This window comes from Columba livia, chromosome 6 (genome assembly GCF_036013475.1).
Source record: "Columba livia isolate bColLiv1 breed racing homer chromosome 6, bColLiv1.pat.W.v2, whole genome shotgun sequence".
In the NCBI taxonomy this organism is placed as follows: Eukaryota; Metazoa; Chordata; class Aves; order Columbiformes; family Columbidae; genus Columba; species Columba livia.
Genome location: NC_088607.1, coordinates 11177542 through 11195073, shown reverse-complemented (window position 1 = coordinate 11195073; position 17532 = coordinate 11177542). Strand labels below are relative to the sequence as shown.

General features: G+C 43.8%; 1 long non-coding RNA gene across 4 annotated transcripts in view; it reads left to right on the top strand.

Annotated features, from left to right (window-relative positions):
• LOC110363304 (uncharacterized) overlaps window positions 1–17532 on the top strand; it is a 55331-nt gene that overhangs the window by 18915 nt on the left and 18884 nt on the right. For all 4 annotated transcript variants that reach the window (XR_010473447.1, XR_010473446.1, XR_010473444.1 and 1 more), the window contains exon 2: window positions 2280–2387. This is a non-coding gene — a long non-coding RNA (uncharacterized LOC110363304). The remainder of the gene's footprint in view (window positions 1–2279; window positions 2388–17532) is intronic.

The window sequence follows — 17532 nt, the reverse complement described above, 5'->3', positions numbered from 1 at the left end:
TGACCTGCCTGCTTTGCACTGAGAATGTAGATAAAGTCAGGGGAAGGCACTTCAGCTCTGATACAGTGTCCAGCATAGTCCTACCAGTTATTGGTCTTGGGTTTTCCTCAGGCAGGTCTCTTCTTTCTCAGTGACCATTTTATCCACGAGGATTTTGAGGACTTTGGGTATATGTTTGGGATTTGGGGATATCTCACAGCCTAGCTGCAGGCATGGAGCATCAGAATGTCCAGGGCTACAGGTGAACCGTAACTAGAGTGTATGTAAAACAGAGTGGATGTCATTGTGGATGTATCAGATCATCTCCTCTGGTTTGTGTTATCCATTCCATACACATCTATTTATCTCTGAGATGCTCCGGGCAGAGGTGGAAGTTCTTGGGCCTAAAAGCAGCTCTTTCAGTTTGGCTCTGAGAGCCAAAACCCTTCAGTTGGGTCCTGGTGTAACTTCTTCAGGAAAGAGTGGGGATGCCACAGGTTTGCATTTGTATGGTTGTGAAGCTGGAGACCAGCATTGCCTGGACGGACTTCTGTCCAGACAGACACTTTCCCAAGTGAAAAGCTTCCATGGCAAAACCTCCCATATTTCTGTAGCTGCTTCAGCACCTTTCAGGACACCAGGAGAAGCTTTCACAGAAGCATCAGGGCTCACACAACTGATGGCACATCCAGAACTCCCCATGCATGTCATGTCCAGGTTGTCTTCCCTGGTGTAAAGCAACTGTACAAGCTCCTTCTCAACCCTCAAAAAATTTTGTGGCAGCACTGTGCCCAGTCTCACAGAACAGATGTTCTGGGAATGACTGTAACAAAAAGGCTGGGAAACAAAGAACAAGGCTCTTGGAATCTTCTCCAAAGAACATGAAGAAAATCTTTATCTGTAACAATTCACATTTCTGCTTTTTCCTCATTCTTTGTTTGACAAATTGTTTTCTATTTACAGCCAGCACATTTTAATGCTTTCTCCCTCCCCCAGCCTACTGGGTCCCTATTTTCTCCTTCTGACAATGTTACCATATGGTTCTATTATTCAGAGATTCCTAAGCATGTATTGCAACAGTACTGAAAAATAATTAGGTGCTGCTGTGGTGTAAAAGCACATCTGTGATCAATGGCTCCCTCTGGAAATTATGGGATAAAATGTCCCAAGATCTTTTTCTTTCTGCTTTCTCCCTGCCCTTTTCTTTCCCTCCCCAACTCCCATGAAGTATTATAATAAAGGGAAGAAAGTCTGTGTGAACAGTTATTTCCATTTTCTTTCTTGAAAGCAACGAATAGTGTGATTGGTGGGTTTTTTTGAGCTGCAACTAGGGGAAGAGATCTCTGGGGAGAAAAAAGTATATATTTAGATTCTGTACATTTAGAATAGAACTTAATTCTATGGTGATAACCAATGATTTACACCCTTTAATCCAGAAGTCCTCCTGTGCCCTGTGGGAAATACAACATATGTCCAGCAAATTGGTAACCATATGCTTCAGAGAACACGTGGTCCCTCAGCCCTTCCCCTGCTCTGTTTCCATTGATGGTTCCCTGCTAAAACGGTCTGGTCTCACAATTTACTCTGCCTTCATTGAAGGCTCTGTCAAGGGAAGGGTTATTTTCAGATTCCTTTTCACATTGCCTGTTCTGTGTTTTTGAAAGTTTTCAGGCATTTGTTTTTGCTGGAGGATTTCACAAGTGAATCGATGAGTGAAAGTTTTCTCAGCTCCCAATGGAAGAGACAGGCATGGCTCCCACACAACTTTTTCCTCCCAAGTGTGTATTGGGAAGATAAATGAAAATCAGGGTTATCAAAAACAAGTTCCATAGGGACTTTTCAGAACTGATTTGCTCCAAAGCCCTCTGTTTCACCTTATCATTATATGAGCCCTCTTGTACTGCTACTGAAACTGCATAGATACACTGTTCATAATGAAATAAGCCTTCCTTGTCTCCTTGGCACATCATGAAATAGAAACAAAGAGAGCACATACACATTTTTCCATCTTTGTGGCCGCCTTCAAACAGAAACACTGTAATAAAACAGGAGCCCTGGCTAGAAGCTAAAATTGTTTCATGCAAAGGGGGACCAAGTGTGTTAGCCTGCTGCTGCCCTTCTTCAGCAAGAAAGATTATCCTAGATAAGCAACAGCAGGGTAATGTTCAACAAATTAGCTTGACTGATGAACCCTGAACTCTTGTCAGTATTAATGCCTGCTAAGTTAAGCAGGCCCGGGCTTTATTATAAAAACTTATCCTCAGAGGCTAATGCAACATAACCTGTTTTTTTTCTTACAGATGCCATGTAGGAGGGGCTCTGGGTCTTGTCCAAAGATCCCAACAGACTTTTACAGATGAATTTTTTTTCCTAACCTGAACAAATTGGTGTACTGACAGCGAGTGGAGGTGAGTAGCTTTGGTTGTGCTGTGAGCTGGGGTATCCTCTGCTAAGCGTGTTGCGTAAGGACCGTCTTTGTTCTGTGTTTGCACCGTGTTGAGGAGCATGGTGCGGCTCAGCCCAGGACCAGTATTTCTAGGTACTGCTGGTGGTAATCCAAGCAAGCCCTGGATGATCTTGATTGCTCACCTGACAGCATGGTGTCTAACAGTTCACATGCCTTTTCCACATTTAGACGCTTGTTTCCTCCTACTGCATACCCTCAGCCTCTCCCAAATTCAGACCTGAAAAACTGGTGTGTTGTCAGTGCCCGTCAGTCCTCTGTCAAAGGTTGCTTCTAGGCAAGCACACTATTATTAAGGTTTACCAGACCTCTCTTCCTCTTAGCAGCCAGATGCAATTTGCTCATTTCATGGAGGTTTTTTCAGAGAGGTAAAAAAAATACTCCAGGATCTGCCATGGTGGTGGAATCAGCCCAGCAAAAGGGCCCCGGTGCAAACTGAGATATTTGTGGACTGTAGTTGACGGCTGAGCTGTCACAGCAGCCTAGAGCCAGGTGTGCTGTGGGGACACTGTGCCCTCCTGGTTTGAAAGGTGGGAATCCAGCCTTTCTCACAAAGGCAGCCTCCTCCTCACACCAGCCTGTACCGCAGTAGGGTACACTGACTGTATGTAGTGCAAGCAGCTACAAAGAGAAGGTGGCACAGGAGACAGTGTGGTGCCATCAGACAGGGACAATGGGAGAGCCCAGGGTGATGGGTGTCAACTGCTACGGTTGGCAGGCTGGGAAATCTGCAGGAACACCAATGGGTGGCTGAAACCTGGAATAGAGCTTTGCTTTGGTGTGTTTTAATGTGCTGAAGAATTGTTTCACAGATGAAGTCTTGAAGTGATTTGGGAAGTGAGGTGTGGGAGCAAATCACACAGTTGTCTGACTACTCTGATTTCCTCTCTTATCCATTCATTAGTGGTCTTTTCTTTAAGCGACAGAGAAAAGCAGTTGCTAAAAAGGAAAAACACACCTTAAATATTTGCCGATACATGTTTGAAAACCATCTGGGGTGCATGGAGTAATTGGTGTCAGATGTGGAACTCCCCTGGGCTGCCAGCGAAGGGATGGGAAATGTCGGTACTCTGGTTTTACAGCTTGTCTATGGGCTCTCAGCATTTCCAAGGTACAAGAACAAAGATCAGCCTTTTCTTTGAGCTCCAGCATCTGCTGGAAGGGGCCTTAGAGATACAGTTCCCATGAGGAGGAGAATATTTGTCCTGTCACAATGTCAAATTCTCTTCCTCTCCTATTCCCAATTTGGCATGGTGCTTGCATATCTCCTTCCCCAGGGTACATGCTTAGTTTCAGTTGCCTAAAGGGCATATTGGGAGACAAGAAATCAAGATTTTTATTCTTTCCTCTGCCAGAATATTCTTGTGACCTTGGCCAAACAGATTTCTGTACAAGACCGAAATAACCTTTTATATAATGCAGGCAGTCATTCCCTATTTTAGAGCTGTATGAAGAAGTTTTTTGTTCGTATTTATAAGATTCAGACCTGAGCTGAATTTGCTTAAACTGGTTAGGGGAATCTGAGGTTGAGACTTGAGTTCAATATGTTGAGTTCATTTTTGAGATTGTTCTGGGGAGCCTGTTCAAACTGAATAGTCTTACCAGCAGGTAGAGTAAAATATAAAATATCTATGTTTATTCTGGAGAATTAACACCAATTATACACATATTAATTCTCCAGAAATAGGTAGACTTCAGTGGAAAAGATATTTTTGTTACAGAAAAGGCTCAGAAAGAAATTATCCCTGGAAAAGGCTGCACTGTGTTCATTGAATATTGCTGTGTGTGTCTTTGCTTCTCATCTGCTAGCTGGGAAGGAGCGCCAAACAAAAGCCTTTTTGTCATGAAAATCACCCACCAACCTCTGCCAGCTGTCAATCAGAGAAAGAATAAGTTTGAGAGCCAGATGTGCCAACCACCCAAAATGGGTATGTGAGCTTGGGTTAAAGGATGGAGAAAGGAATTTGCTCTCGTAATAGTCCAGCACAACAGTGCAAAAGCAGCTCTGCCAGCACTGCTCCTCTCTCCCATCAAGGGAGTTGATGGGACCATCTGGCTTTCTCCGGGTTCAAGTTTTCATGGGCACAGTTCCCATCAACACCACAAAACGGAAATAATTTGTTCCCAGACCTGATTGCAACACAAGTTGTAACTGAGTCCTTGACTGTTACAGTCTAGATTGGGCCATAGGCTAATTTAGGATGAATCAAGAATATAGATCGGAACAAATATGACAGAAAAGTGTCATAGGTTGAAACTAAATTTGGCCACAGCTCATAAATGAAATATTGAAATAGCAAATCCCCAGGCAGGCACAAAGGCTTTTATGAGGCTGTTCTTGTTCACATGATGCAATCTCAAGGTTTAATGCCACCAGGAGTAATGGCTTTTCACCACTTCCTTTCTCCTTCCTGATGTCAGCTGGTACTTTTGGGGACAGAGGAGTCCCCAGTGACACTGCACCCTACGCACACATCAGCACACCAGCTTCAAACATGGGAGCTGAAACGCCAGCAAGTGTACTGGATTGAGTTGAGTGTGCAGTTGAAATGGACCATCCAAGAAAGTAGCTGGTTGCTTTAGGTGTATCCTGGAATCACAGCAATAGTATAATTTGAAACTGAAGCTGCAGTTATTAGAGACAGACTTCAGACTATTCCAGTCATCTGCTCAGCAAGCCCAGAGTTAACAATACCATGTATTTAGTTTGCCTGAATGGAGAAGTGAAGGGAGTAACCACCTTCAGACATTGTGACAGTTACCACACCAGAGCAGGTTTAACAGAGTAGAGCATCAACAGGGGCACCTCCAGTGGCTTTTCAGCATTTACTGAAACAGAGGTAACTTTGAAGCAGGAAGATATTTCACAATAGAAGTAATTCCCTTTCACTCTTAGGTAAATAGGGATACCATAAATAACTCTATGGGTATTATGTAGTGCTGTGGGGTTTTTTGTCTCCAGTGGCTGGTATACATTAAACTCAGGATTCCAGCTATCCAGTAATTTCTGAATACTTTGTTTGGCATGTCAAATCACAGGTCTCCCTGCAAGGTGCTCATCTGACCCAGCCTGGTGTCCTGTTGTAGGTGGCGAGGGGATGTAACTACACTGATTAGATGTCTGGGTTCCTTCTGTTTTGTTTTTAACCAGGAGGGTTGTAAAGCTTCTTGTGACTACGCTGCTGTTCTAGTAAGAGGGATTTTTTTATATAACACAATACTTATTCCCTTCCCACTCAGCAAACTGTGCCTCTGTGCTGGATACAGGTGGGACTCTACCAGTGGTACTGGGGAAACAGTTAACACAGTGTTATCTCCCCATGTAGGGGGTGCCCTGGGTACTTTTTAGGATTCTCAGCCATCACAGCATTGAGTTGTACTTTTACCATACATAGCCAGGGAGGAGCTGCTGATTAAATTCCTTTCTCAAGGGTTGTGTTTAGAAGCTGTGTATGTGGGCTGCAGCTTTAACTGCATCATCTTTGTCTTTCGTTCTGTTACCCATAGATATCAGATATATTCAAATCCTCTCCTACTTTCCAAGAAACATTGGCCAAAACATTTCTATGAGGCTGTGCTGGCCATTGCCCAAACATATTATATAAGAGCTGTACAGCTACTGACAAAAACAGCAGAGCATCTCCATCAATCCCATAACAACCTTCAAACTTATATTTCCTCCTTCTCTCCCTCCAGAACTCCTCTCAGCCTCAAAAGAAATGTCTCCATTTTCCCTGATGACGGAGCAATAACGTACTATTGTACAAAGCCAAAAAACTGCTCATGTTCGACTGTAGCTCACAAAGCTGCAAACCAGGCTTTCAAAAGATAATAATGCTTTAGTGCAGCTACGTACATGACAAAATTTTTTTGAGGGAAGCAAGATGCCAGAATTAGAAATTCAATGCTGGAAAACAGCATGAATTTCCTGTCACTGTGATGTTATTATATAGAGAAGGCTGCTGCCAAGCCAACTCTCTGTAGCTCTCTTTGCCGAACAGAGAACATCTACCCAAATATTAGCTCCTCTGCATCAGCTCAGTGATCTCAGTAACTTTCAAACAACTGGCCCTAACAGACTCACTCTGATGTAGCCCACTTGTAAATAAGTGCCTTCTAAATAAACTTCTATCCGATTCATGGTATGACACCAAATCACTCCTTCATTTGCCATGTTGTTACCTCAAGTGATGATTTGAAGAGGCTGGTAACTAAACCAGTGACCAGGAGATATTTTCTGGCTCTCTTGGTGTTGCAGAGCAGATTGACTCAAGATGCATGACAGAATCAGGGATACAGCACTTCCCCTATACTGGCATGAACTTGGATCACCCTCAGAAGTAACCCCATTTGTGTTCCCATTATCCTAGTTTATAACATAGAAATGATCCGCTACTGTTGAGACTTGAAACGTGCTTTCAGAGAGAGTTTTGTCTTTCTTATCTTTGCACTGAGCTCAATAACTTCTGGCTTTTTGTTTTGTTTTTTTTTAAGCACATGCCTCAGAAATACATCCTTGTTTTCATTTAGAAAATCCAGAGATGAAGAGTCCATCCCTACCATGGTTAATGCAGGCACAGCTGATTGTGGGAATGACACAGAAAGATCTGCAATTCAGCTCTCACCTTCTTTGTGCCTATTGAAACAGCTGTATCACAGTTCATATAACATTGTGGAGGGGGGAATTTTTGTTGTCAACATTTATATCTGGAAATACTGGGTCTTTGTCAGTGGTTTCCTCACCAAGATAGGCTTGGACTGAAGCTCTGACCCTTTTGCTCTTCCAGGGTTTGGGAAAGCACAGATTGTAAGTTGCACTAAAATCCTTGCAAATGAAAATGAAAACTGTTCACAAAAAGGCCAAGTTCTCAAATGTGTGGTGGGTTATAGCCCAAGGAAGTACTATCATGCTATTGCTTTCTGCCAGTCCAGTGACTCTTCTGGATGGGGTGAGTCGGACAATGGGTGAAAGTTAAACTGTTACCTTGTCTCTCTGGAGAGACATTTGGCCAAAACAGTCTTGCCCGCATGCTGCAGTGAGGAAATTGTGGCCCTAGGGACAAGGAGAGCTGGCCATTCCAAGTCACTCTCCCATGACTTGGCAGTTGGGAGCTGCATTTCCACACTGCCAGAAACCGCCCGTGCCCTTTGCACTGACTGGCATCTGCACTAGACGCTTAGGGGAAATGTCTGAATGGCTCCTGCCTCCTGTCACAGATGAGATTTAAAAAATTGTAGAAAGGGTTGTGGAGCATTGGAACAGGCTGCCCAGGGAAGTGGTGGAGTCACCATCCCTGGAGGTGTTTAAAAGATGTATAGATGAGGTTCTCAGAGACACGGTTTAGTGCTAGAGTTAGGTTATAGTTGGACTTGATGATCTTAAGTGTGTCTTCCAACCAAAATGTTTCAGTGATTCTATATTTGCTGAAAGAACACCATGCAGTCAGCTGGTGCTTATGTTGCTGGACATGGAACCCCATAGGTATACAGTATGAGGCTCAAGCCTCTGAACTGGGTGCTTACAGTATTTCTTTATGGATTCAAAGGGTGGGAGAAAGTAGCTATTGTTTCCCTTGCAGCTTTCCCTTCTAAAGAGGATTGACTTCTCATTTAGGCAACAAACAATGTCTTGATTTGACATGCAGTTAGGCTACAGTCTTCTGTGGCCAGTTCCTGGTGACTAGTGAACCAAGCTGGACCAGCTTGAGGCCGATATTTCCTCTCAGAAACACAGAAGTCTCATAAGATAAATGGATGTCACTCAGATGATGGAATATGGGTACCACTCCCACATTTTCCAAAATTAGGCATTCACAAATCCGTCATCTCAAACTTACTACTGACATGTTCAGTGTTCCACATCAGCTCAGCTTTCCAGAACTGCCCACGCTGACATCCACCATAGTGTTTACTGCAAAGGAACAGTCTGCCATCATGAAGCTTCTTCCACTGAAATTTAGTGGCCTTTGCCCACATGAGGCCAGAAATAGTTGTGATTAATTTTTTAAATCTGTCATGTCAATTCTGGGGATCCTCAGTACGCACAAAGCAGGCCAGTATGCAATTGATGAACCAAGTATCTATTTTTATTTTTCTCTGTGACATTACAGGAAAATTCTCGTTTTTCATGCAGAATGAACTTTCAGTAAAAAAGGTTTGCTTTCAAATGTGTCACTTTACAGGTGGTACTATTATGTTACTACTACAGTACAGTTTCTGGCTTCTTCTATGTCATCTTCTATTCCCTCCTGTGAAAGTTTACCTGCAAGGTGGGTGTACTCAGTGAGGACACTGAGCATGTACTTTAGCCAGCTGTTAAGAATTAAATTATTTCTCTATAGTGCCAGGATTTATGCTTTAGGTCTGCACTGTTGCCAGAAGAAGCAGTCCTGTCCTCCCCGAGCATCTGGCCACATCTTCCTGCTGCTTCCCTTCTTGGTGCTTGCACTTGTACTGGGGAGAATGATTAGTTTCTACCTGTCTGAAGCCTTTGTCTTTTCAGGGCTTTGGTTTTCAACTGAATCAGCAGGTCAGTCTGGCACTGCACCTAACCCTGTGATGACTGGTACCCACACAAGAGAGCTGATGGCAATAGACAGCAGGGAGGAAGCAGACTCGGATTGGCTTAAACTGATCATGAGAACAAATCCTTCAATGAAAGCTGCTGGTCTGTGTTAGCACTGACTCTTCTTCCATACATGTCACAGCCATCCCACCTTGGAATCCTGGCTGGGTTTCCTGCTTGAAGTTGTTTGCAAAGTCTGCCTCACTAAGGTCCAGCTTTAATTTAGGTCAAGCCACATTGTGGCACTGAAATGGAGACTCTAGTTTTCATGTAATTAGATCTGTCTGGGGATTTACACTGCACCTTCACCCTAAGGTTTCACTTCTTGCTTCTCATCCAAAGGAACTACAAAACCTGAAATGAAAGTTAGTTGAAGCCGCAATAGACCCCTTGTTATCTTCATTCTTTTGGTAGCAAAGGCAGATGAAACTCAGTCTCTGGGTAGCACTGAACTTGTTGGCCAACTAAGTGCAAGAGGCCTTTAGCAAACTGCAGTGCAGGCAGGGGGACCTTTGGTGTCAGGCTTGGTGCTGAGAGGCTTGCCCTTTTAGGGACAACTTCTGCACTGGGTTTTGTGTGGAAACACTTGGGTGCTGCTGCATGTTTCTAAGGCAAGTTGGCTAGATGGCGCTGGAATATGCATGTGTCCTGGCAGGAATAGGGCTCAGTTAACATCAAGGGATTGTTTTAGGGTGACCATTACTTCAGTAGCCTCCTATGCAGAGCTGGAGGAATCTCTGTCTTTTGCTGTTTCCTACAAGCACTTTGACTTGGGACAAGGTGCCTGTGGGATTCATCATCACTGAAGGTGTCTGTTGATCTGGGGCAGGGGTCTGTTAGCATACCTATACAGGATGTCCCTTACAGGGTCACCTGGTAGGGAATGGCTCTGCTTCTCTTCTGCATGAAAAGATCCAATGACAATGAGCAATATATCTTTTGTGAGACTGCTGTTTCCTTTGAAGAACCAGGAGGCATGACTATGGGGAATTAGTAGACTTATCTCACTCATGACATCCAGGGTGTCTCCTAAGCAAAGTCTGAGCTCTGTGGTGTTTACAGAATGATGCCTGAAATGGGAAATATTTCTTCTGTGATTGCTTTTAGGAGAAGAGCACTTTTATGGTTTTCTCACCAACTGGAGCTATATGAAGCTGTAGTAACCATAGAGAAGACTCTTCACCTCTGTTCTGAGGATGTTAAGTGATTGTTTTAAAATTTGTACATGTTTTTGTGACTTTTGATTGTCTGATGAAAGTCCCAATGCCACCTGGCAGCAGAGCTCCAGCACAGGTTATCTACATTGGTCTCAGACACTCAGTGAGGCTCTGTGTAGTGCTCCAGCTGGTCTCCTCCATCAGACAGCATAATGTAAGGCAATGTGCCCCATTCGCCATCCTGGAACACCATGCAAATGGTGAGAGGGCTGCTAAAGAAGGGTCCTTGCAAAGTGTCTCAGTTACTTTGCTTGTCACCAGTCATCCCTTTTGGATGCTTGTCCCCAGATGCAGAGGAGTTGGTTGCATGGCACTGCACGATGAAGAGAATTTGGTTCCTCCCAGAAAGCTGGGTGATGTCTGTAGCCTGCTGTTAGGCTCGCTGGTGGCTAATTTCTCTCTTGAAGGGTTTTCACTGGTAAATTCACAACATTTTGTTCAAAGTGACTATGGCTACTATTATTTTGTAGGCCTCTTTCACTTGCTGTGTCCTGCCCCACCATTTTCCAGCAGCTTTGAGCAGGCAACAGAGTTTCTCTGAATGAAGCTCTTCCTTGTACCTATCCAAATCTCCAAGCTCCTGTGGGCAAACACAGCGCTGAGCACAGATTAAATCAACATCTGAAGAACTCTGAGTCTTGGACAGCTGCTTCCCTCTGTTAGAAAGTTGACTGAGAGGAACTGAAGGCCTCAATGGAGAGGTCATTGAGCAGAATGGACAGCAGTCTGTATCCAGGCCATGACAGCTCTTCTCTATAAAGCCTTCTGCTACAAACAAGTAGCCGAGAGTCTCTAGGGTGAAAAACAGCATTTCTTTTGTTGCTATTGATAGTTGCTAGTGGATTTGGTGCAATATGCTTGGGACTTGAAGGCCCTCAGCAATTAAGTGTTTGTGTCCTAATGCCGGACTCCTAAGAGCACTTTCTGGCACCTGCCTCTCTCAGGAGCTGTGTGTCTTCAAAGGCTGAGTAAGTCAGACAGGAGAATAGCTACTTGGGCATGACTAGAAATAGCACAGAAAGCTCAGCAAAAGGAAATAGCATTCCTTGTGGGGATATCTATGAAGCAGCATTGCGAAGGAAGTGGTTGAAATCCGTGGAACTTGTGTCACTGCAGGCTGAGCTGAGCAAAGCACTGAGGCACGGCATGGTCATGGACTGCTCACAGATGACGTTCAGAATTACAGTGTCCAAGTCCAGTGGCTGGGATCTTCCTTTTCAGAAGAAAAACAGGTGGAAAATCCTGCAGCTGAGCAGCCCAATGAAATCCCCATTTTTTCCAGTGGCCTGAGCAAGACTGGCAAGCAGGGACATTCTTCAGAGTTTGTGAGGAGCTGAAGTCTGTCACTAGGTGACCCTTCTAGACCCGTCAGCAAGAATTTCTGCTGCCTCTGCCTCAGTTCAACCCACTCCCAGGCAGAAGGATTAGGGTCAATCATTAACCGCTGCCGGCCCGCACTCCTCCAGAAGACTGAGAGGCACAGGCTGCTTTGTATATTAAATTCTCTGTCTCTGAGGGAAAGGCACTGCCCAGACCAACCATCACAGCTCTCCCACCCCCAGTTATCCCACAGCTTCGTTCCCACGTTGTAGCAGCAAAGAGGAAACAGTGAGCTAGACCAAAGGCATTGCTGACACTTAGTCACTTTGGCCACCAACCTCCTCCTTCCAGACTCTTGTGGAAAGGTGGATTTTTCTGCAAGTCTCAGCTTTTTGGTTTTAGCCTGGCAGACAGAGAAGCACACAGGCTGTGGGACCTGTCTTTCGGGTGGGCATGCTTTTTCTTTTGTCTGCGGGTCGGAGATGGCTTCTAAAATCTGTGCCTGCAATGGACCGGACAAGTTTTTTTCCTTAGGGTTTGTCTGCACAGGGAAGTTTACCAAAATATACTTTATGTTACCCCATATGAATGTTCTTATTTTAAAATAAGTGTGTTCAAACAGAGCTATACTGATGTTTTTAGGAGTATGATTATGCCAGTAAATTCTGAGTGGAGACCAGCCTTTAGACACCAATGTTATTTTATGGGGTGAAAAGCATAGTTGCAGACAACCATTATCTTCTGATTGCTAGCAATCCCATGTTGACTTATGCTGCTACTTATTTTCACAATCTCACTTTTTCAAACTATTTCAGAGTCATATTTAAGTATTTCAGGACCCAAGATCCTTTTTGCCTGCCTCTCCCTCACGTTTGAAATGCACAGCTTTCTTCTAGAGGCTGAATTTGATGACAATCACAAGTGCAATTTGGAAACCTCGCGGTTCTGAAAATCAAGTGCAGAATTTCATTACATACAAGCTCCTTCAGACATGGCTTGTACAACATGTGGCTCTCCCCACATGCCCAGCAGCAATGCACTTAACAATTTAGGCTCAGCATTATTGTCAATATCTTTTGCAGATGGCAGCAGCTTGTGCCATGTGAGACCAAAGGGAAATTTCCTAGCAGACTGCCCTTATGTACAGGCTTAATAGAGACACCTTTAGAAGGACTCTGTCATTAATTAGAATCACAGCTCCCTCCAGGATATCGATGCAGGCTGTGCCTGCAATGTGTGCAAAACCATGACTCTAGGAAATCTGTTTGGCAGAGCAAACAAGAGACACGTGGCATCCTGAAATCCTCCACCTGAGGAAAAATCAAGGTTGCCTTCCTTGAGGAGCTTACAAACATCAGCACCCAGCAGCCCGGAAACCTTACAAGAGGAAAAAGCAATAATTTAACAGATCATTATCTGTATTCCATTACAGACATAAGGCCCATTTAGCTGGGCAGCATATGCACAAATTAGTAGCTGGCGGCCCTGGTCAAGGGTATGTTTGCTCAGTCACGTTCCCTTGCCAAGGCTTAAGTGATAGTGAGATGGTCCTTGCTAATGCATCTAAATGGCTTCAGGAACCCAGCAGCTTCCAGCTCTCCAGCGGGGCTGAGCTACCATCTGACTGTCTGCATCTGACCACGTAGATGTTTCCTGTGATATGGGACAGGTTGTGCTGGCATCTGTGTGTGTGCACAGGCTGCGGTCACTGCAGACAGAAATGACAAGCAAAGGGGTTTTTTTGGTAGGTTGGTTTGTCTGTTTGTTTTTAGTTTTTTGTTTTGTTTTGTTGAGAGGCAAAGGCTTGCACGTTCTCTCACTGTTGTCTCATTTCCCATTCATATCCATCAGTGAACATGGAGTCCTGAGCTATGCATCCAGCTCGTTGCCTGTATTGTGCCCATGCAAACATATAATACTCAACATATTTCTAGTGAAAGGAGAGGCAGGTCACAGAAAACCTGTTGGGTCAGTTGTCTCTTGCTAAAAATCTTGTGAAATAGAGATCTAAAAAAAGTTTCAGTGACCCAAAACTTGCCTGTTTTTTTTCCAGCTACATTCACTGACCACAACAAAAGCTTGTTACTTCTCTCCAAAATCTGACTTCCCAAGGGATAGAGGAAGAGTTCTGCTCCTCTAAACGGCACCCACCAAAGCCCACATCAAAGAAAGGACATTTTGAAGGGTGGCAGTAGGAAACACTGAGCAGAATTATTTCAATTTTACCCCCCTCTGTGGCCTGGGATGGGACTGTTTGCCTTCATAATGCTTGAAGGTTAGTGCTGGTGCCTTTTCTTTCAAGATCCAAGTGAGAAGCATTTCTTTCCACCAGAAGCCTGGAGAAGTGACTCCGGTAAGAAGCTGTTGCATGCTGGGCTCTTCTCAAGAGGGGAGATGCCTTTCTAGAGCCCTGCTTCATCTGCCTGAGGGTTGTCCTGACCGCCAGGCCTAGAGTCTGCTTTGTGCAAGAAAGGAGTGTGCAAAACATTGTCTTGATCCATCTTGTTGGAAATGTGTCAAGCTGCATAAACTAATTCACTGCCAAGCCAGAGATCTGCTTCTGCAGCCTGCTAGCGCAGAGCCTTATGTGAGGGACAGTGACTGCTTCAGGCCCTTAAGCAGGGCTGAGACAAGTGGTGGGGCTGGGGAATAAGATCAGATTTTATCCCAGGTCCATATTGCGAATCCTGGGGTTCTTGTATTTGGCCCAGCTGTGTCTCTGCTGAAGTAGAGATGGGATAAAAACGAAAGGCAAGAAGAGTTGTGAGGGGAGCCTACCACCTCAGCAATAGAAATGACAATAAACAATGGTTATTTCTTCCTTGTTACAGGTTTTGCAGGATGTCCTAATTACCTTGACATTATTAGTGCGGAAGTTGTGCTCTATCCACCCACTAAGTACAGGAAACATGCCCAGTATGTAATTCTATCCTTCACCTCACATGCCTCCGATGGGCTGGAGTCTGAAAGGAAACTGAATAGCCCAGAAAGCTTAACTAGAGACACAAAGAAATTAACCCTTTCATTTTCACTTACTGCCTATTATTTTTTGAAAGCAGAGTTGGTGGGTAGAGCACAGGACAGTGCCACAGAGAGGTTATTTACTTCCAGGCTTAGAGAAGTTTTGAGTATTAGATCTGCAGGTTTCAAGCAATCACCAGGGATGCTGTTGTACAGCCTGTCTCCTTCAGATATACTCAGTAAGCATGTGGAAATTCATTATGGCTTACTTGTTACTGGGTATTTATTATCCTGTCACTCAGGTTGAAATGAAGGATGGAGGCTCATTGTGTCAAACTACAAAACTGGGAACAGAGACACTGCACAGAGCAAGGAGTTTGCAGTCTAATACGTGACATGTAGCATATGGAAGAAAAAAAGCTACAGAAGAGGGGTCCATGATCACACAGCTTCAGGCTTGTCTTTATTTCCTAAATACACAAATTTGCAAGAAATATTAACAGTCAAAAGAGGCCTTGCTATTGTGGACTGATTGTTTCCTCTCCCTGCCCTGCTTGGAGTGGGTGTCCAGCAGAGCAGCAGCTCATGGAGCAGGGATGCTCTTCTTGTTATACTGAAGGGACGGGTACAAACTCAGAGGTATTTGCACAGTGAAAAGGTGGTGGAGTCTGGGCAGCTGGTAAAAGAGCCGACACAGACTGGAAAGGGAATATGGAGGGGCATGGTACAAAAGCAGATGAATTGTGTAGGTGCAGATGTGATGTTTGAGCTTTGGAAAGGGAAGCAATAGGAAGATATTCATTTAAGAAAGGGAGGTGACTGCACCTCGGCAAGTAGGGAAGCTGTAAGTTAAATACACCAGTCGAGTTGGCTAGTGTGCATTTCAAATGCTGCTCTAATTTGTAGCTGTAGGACCACAAGGATTAAATGGAGATAATCCCTTTAGAATGGTTTAATCAGTACAGGTGAGTCAGTTAGCATCTGGATTGTGTAAGTGTAGAAATAATTGTTTAAGTAAGTCATAGCAAAGATATAGAAAGAAATACTGGAGAGTGAAGCAAGATATACTCACAGAAATGTTTATTCCCTATTATAGCCATTTGTTAAGAGGTAAAGACCAAGTCAGAATAATGTTTTACTGTCTTATTTGCATACATGCATGCAAGAGTCTGCATAAGAAGAAAAGGACTGGCCACGTTTATATTAATGGAGTGAAAAAGAGCTTTGCCTTTCACTGTTCATTCATCCTCTATTGTCTGTGAAGGAACAGACAGGTTTATAAATCTGGTGCATATAGCTATGAAGTATCTGTTAAAAAGGCATTGCAGTGCTCTGAAGCTTTCTATCTCTGAGGGGTCTGCAGGGGCAGGGATGCATTTCGTGTTTCACTCTGCTACAGGAGGGACCTGCTACGCAGGAGGTTTGGCTTTTACTATCATTTGTTCTGTGTGTTTCCCATTCAGACATAAAAATAGTTCTGCTTGAACTTACCCATCTGGGCTTTGTGACTCAGAACAAAGCCACGAAAAAATCAAGATAGATTCTCCTCCTTTCCCTATTCAATACTGTGTACTTGAAAATTATAGTCAACACTGAAAGCAGATTTTTACTTGCATTTAAATGCTTCCCTGAAATATTTGCTGTAGTGAAGTAGGAAGTGAGGGAGGAGGGAAATGCAAATGCCCCAAAGCAGTATGAATCCTGAGAGCTTCAGGTCTGAAAATGTTATAATTGAGTTATTTGTGGCTTAAAGCTTTTCTCAGGAGCAATTTCACAAAACTAGATGTTAGGTTTACATGAAATATTCACTTTGAAACCACAGCCTGAACGGCTTGTGGTGTTATCCTTTGTGGGTGGCTTCTTTGTTTATTTGTTTCTTAAGTAAATAATGTATGTTTCTCTTCATCCCACTTGAAAAGATTCATGTTGAAAAATTTGGAACTCAATATAAAAAATGTAGCATTTTTGAGCTTCTTGAATTCCCTCTGTTATGTTTTCTGTACCTCTGCTGATAATGCAGGTAAGCTTGCTTAGAAAAGGGGAAGAAGAGGCCAACTTGGTTGTATCCATCTTCTGCTACTTATAAAAATCTTAGCCTTCAGTATTATTTTGAGAAACCTGCAGACTAAGCACCTCCAGATGATTCAGCTGACGAATTTATTTTTGTTTCTGAACTTGTTACTAAGGAAAATAAAAATGCAGCTTTCTGGTTGCAGACTTTTTTTTAAGGACAACTGACTCTTACTCATTTCATAACATTTTTATTTGCATTTGGGATCAATTGCTTCTGTCATCAGGTGGCCGGTAGAACTGGAATAACAGGCTCCTTTCTGCCAGTTCCTTTTACTAATTTGGCAGAAAGAGCTACTGTGAGTCTGTCCTGGAGAAGCACAGGTCACATTTGTTTTCCTGCTCCTGCCTTACAGCAAAATGGGAATTGTAGGAAGTGGTGTGAGGAGGTGACACGGCAGCTTTTTGATGGCATCGTGTGAGTGCCCTGGGATCATCCCCTAATTGACACCTCTGGGCTGGTGGAGAATGATGTGATGCAGGAACAGGAGAATGAAGGAGGAATGCGGGAGGTTTTGAAGGCTGATAATGCTCCCATGAAACTTGGAGACCAGGTGTCATAGGTTTCAACCAGACACCACAGAAATAGTATTTTAAAGCCAAGCAAACAACCAGCCAACCCAGGACTGGTAATTAGCGAAGCTGAACAAGATCAAGGTGCACTGAGGCCCAACTTGCACTACATTTTGAAAGAAACTGGCTTAAATTTCTCCTCTTCACTGTGTGTTTTTGTTCTCTGCTCTTGGCCTCCTTTATTGTGGTGCTTGTTTGAGATGCCAGAAATGAACATGATCTAGTTAGGGAATTTTAGCAGAGGTCCAATGAAATTCCCCACTTCCCTCCCATGATTATTGTTGTGTCATTTATGGCATTGAAGTAAATTGTTATTTTGTTTGACCTTCCTCTGTATTTCCCTGGAACCCAGCACTGGGAGGGAGCCTCTTCATGCTGGGGGT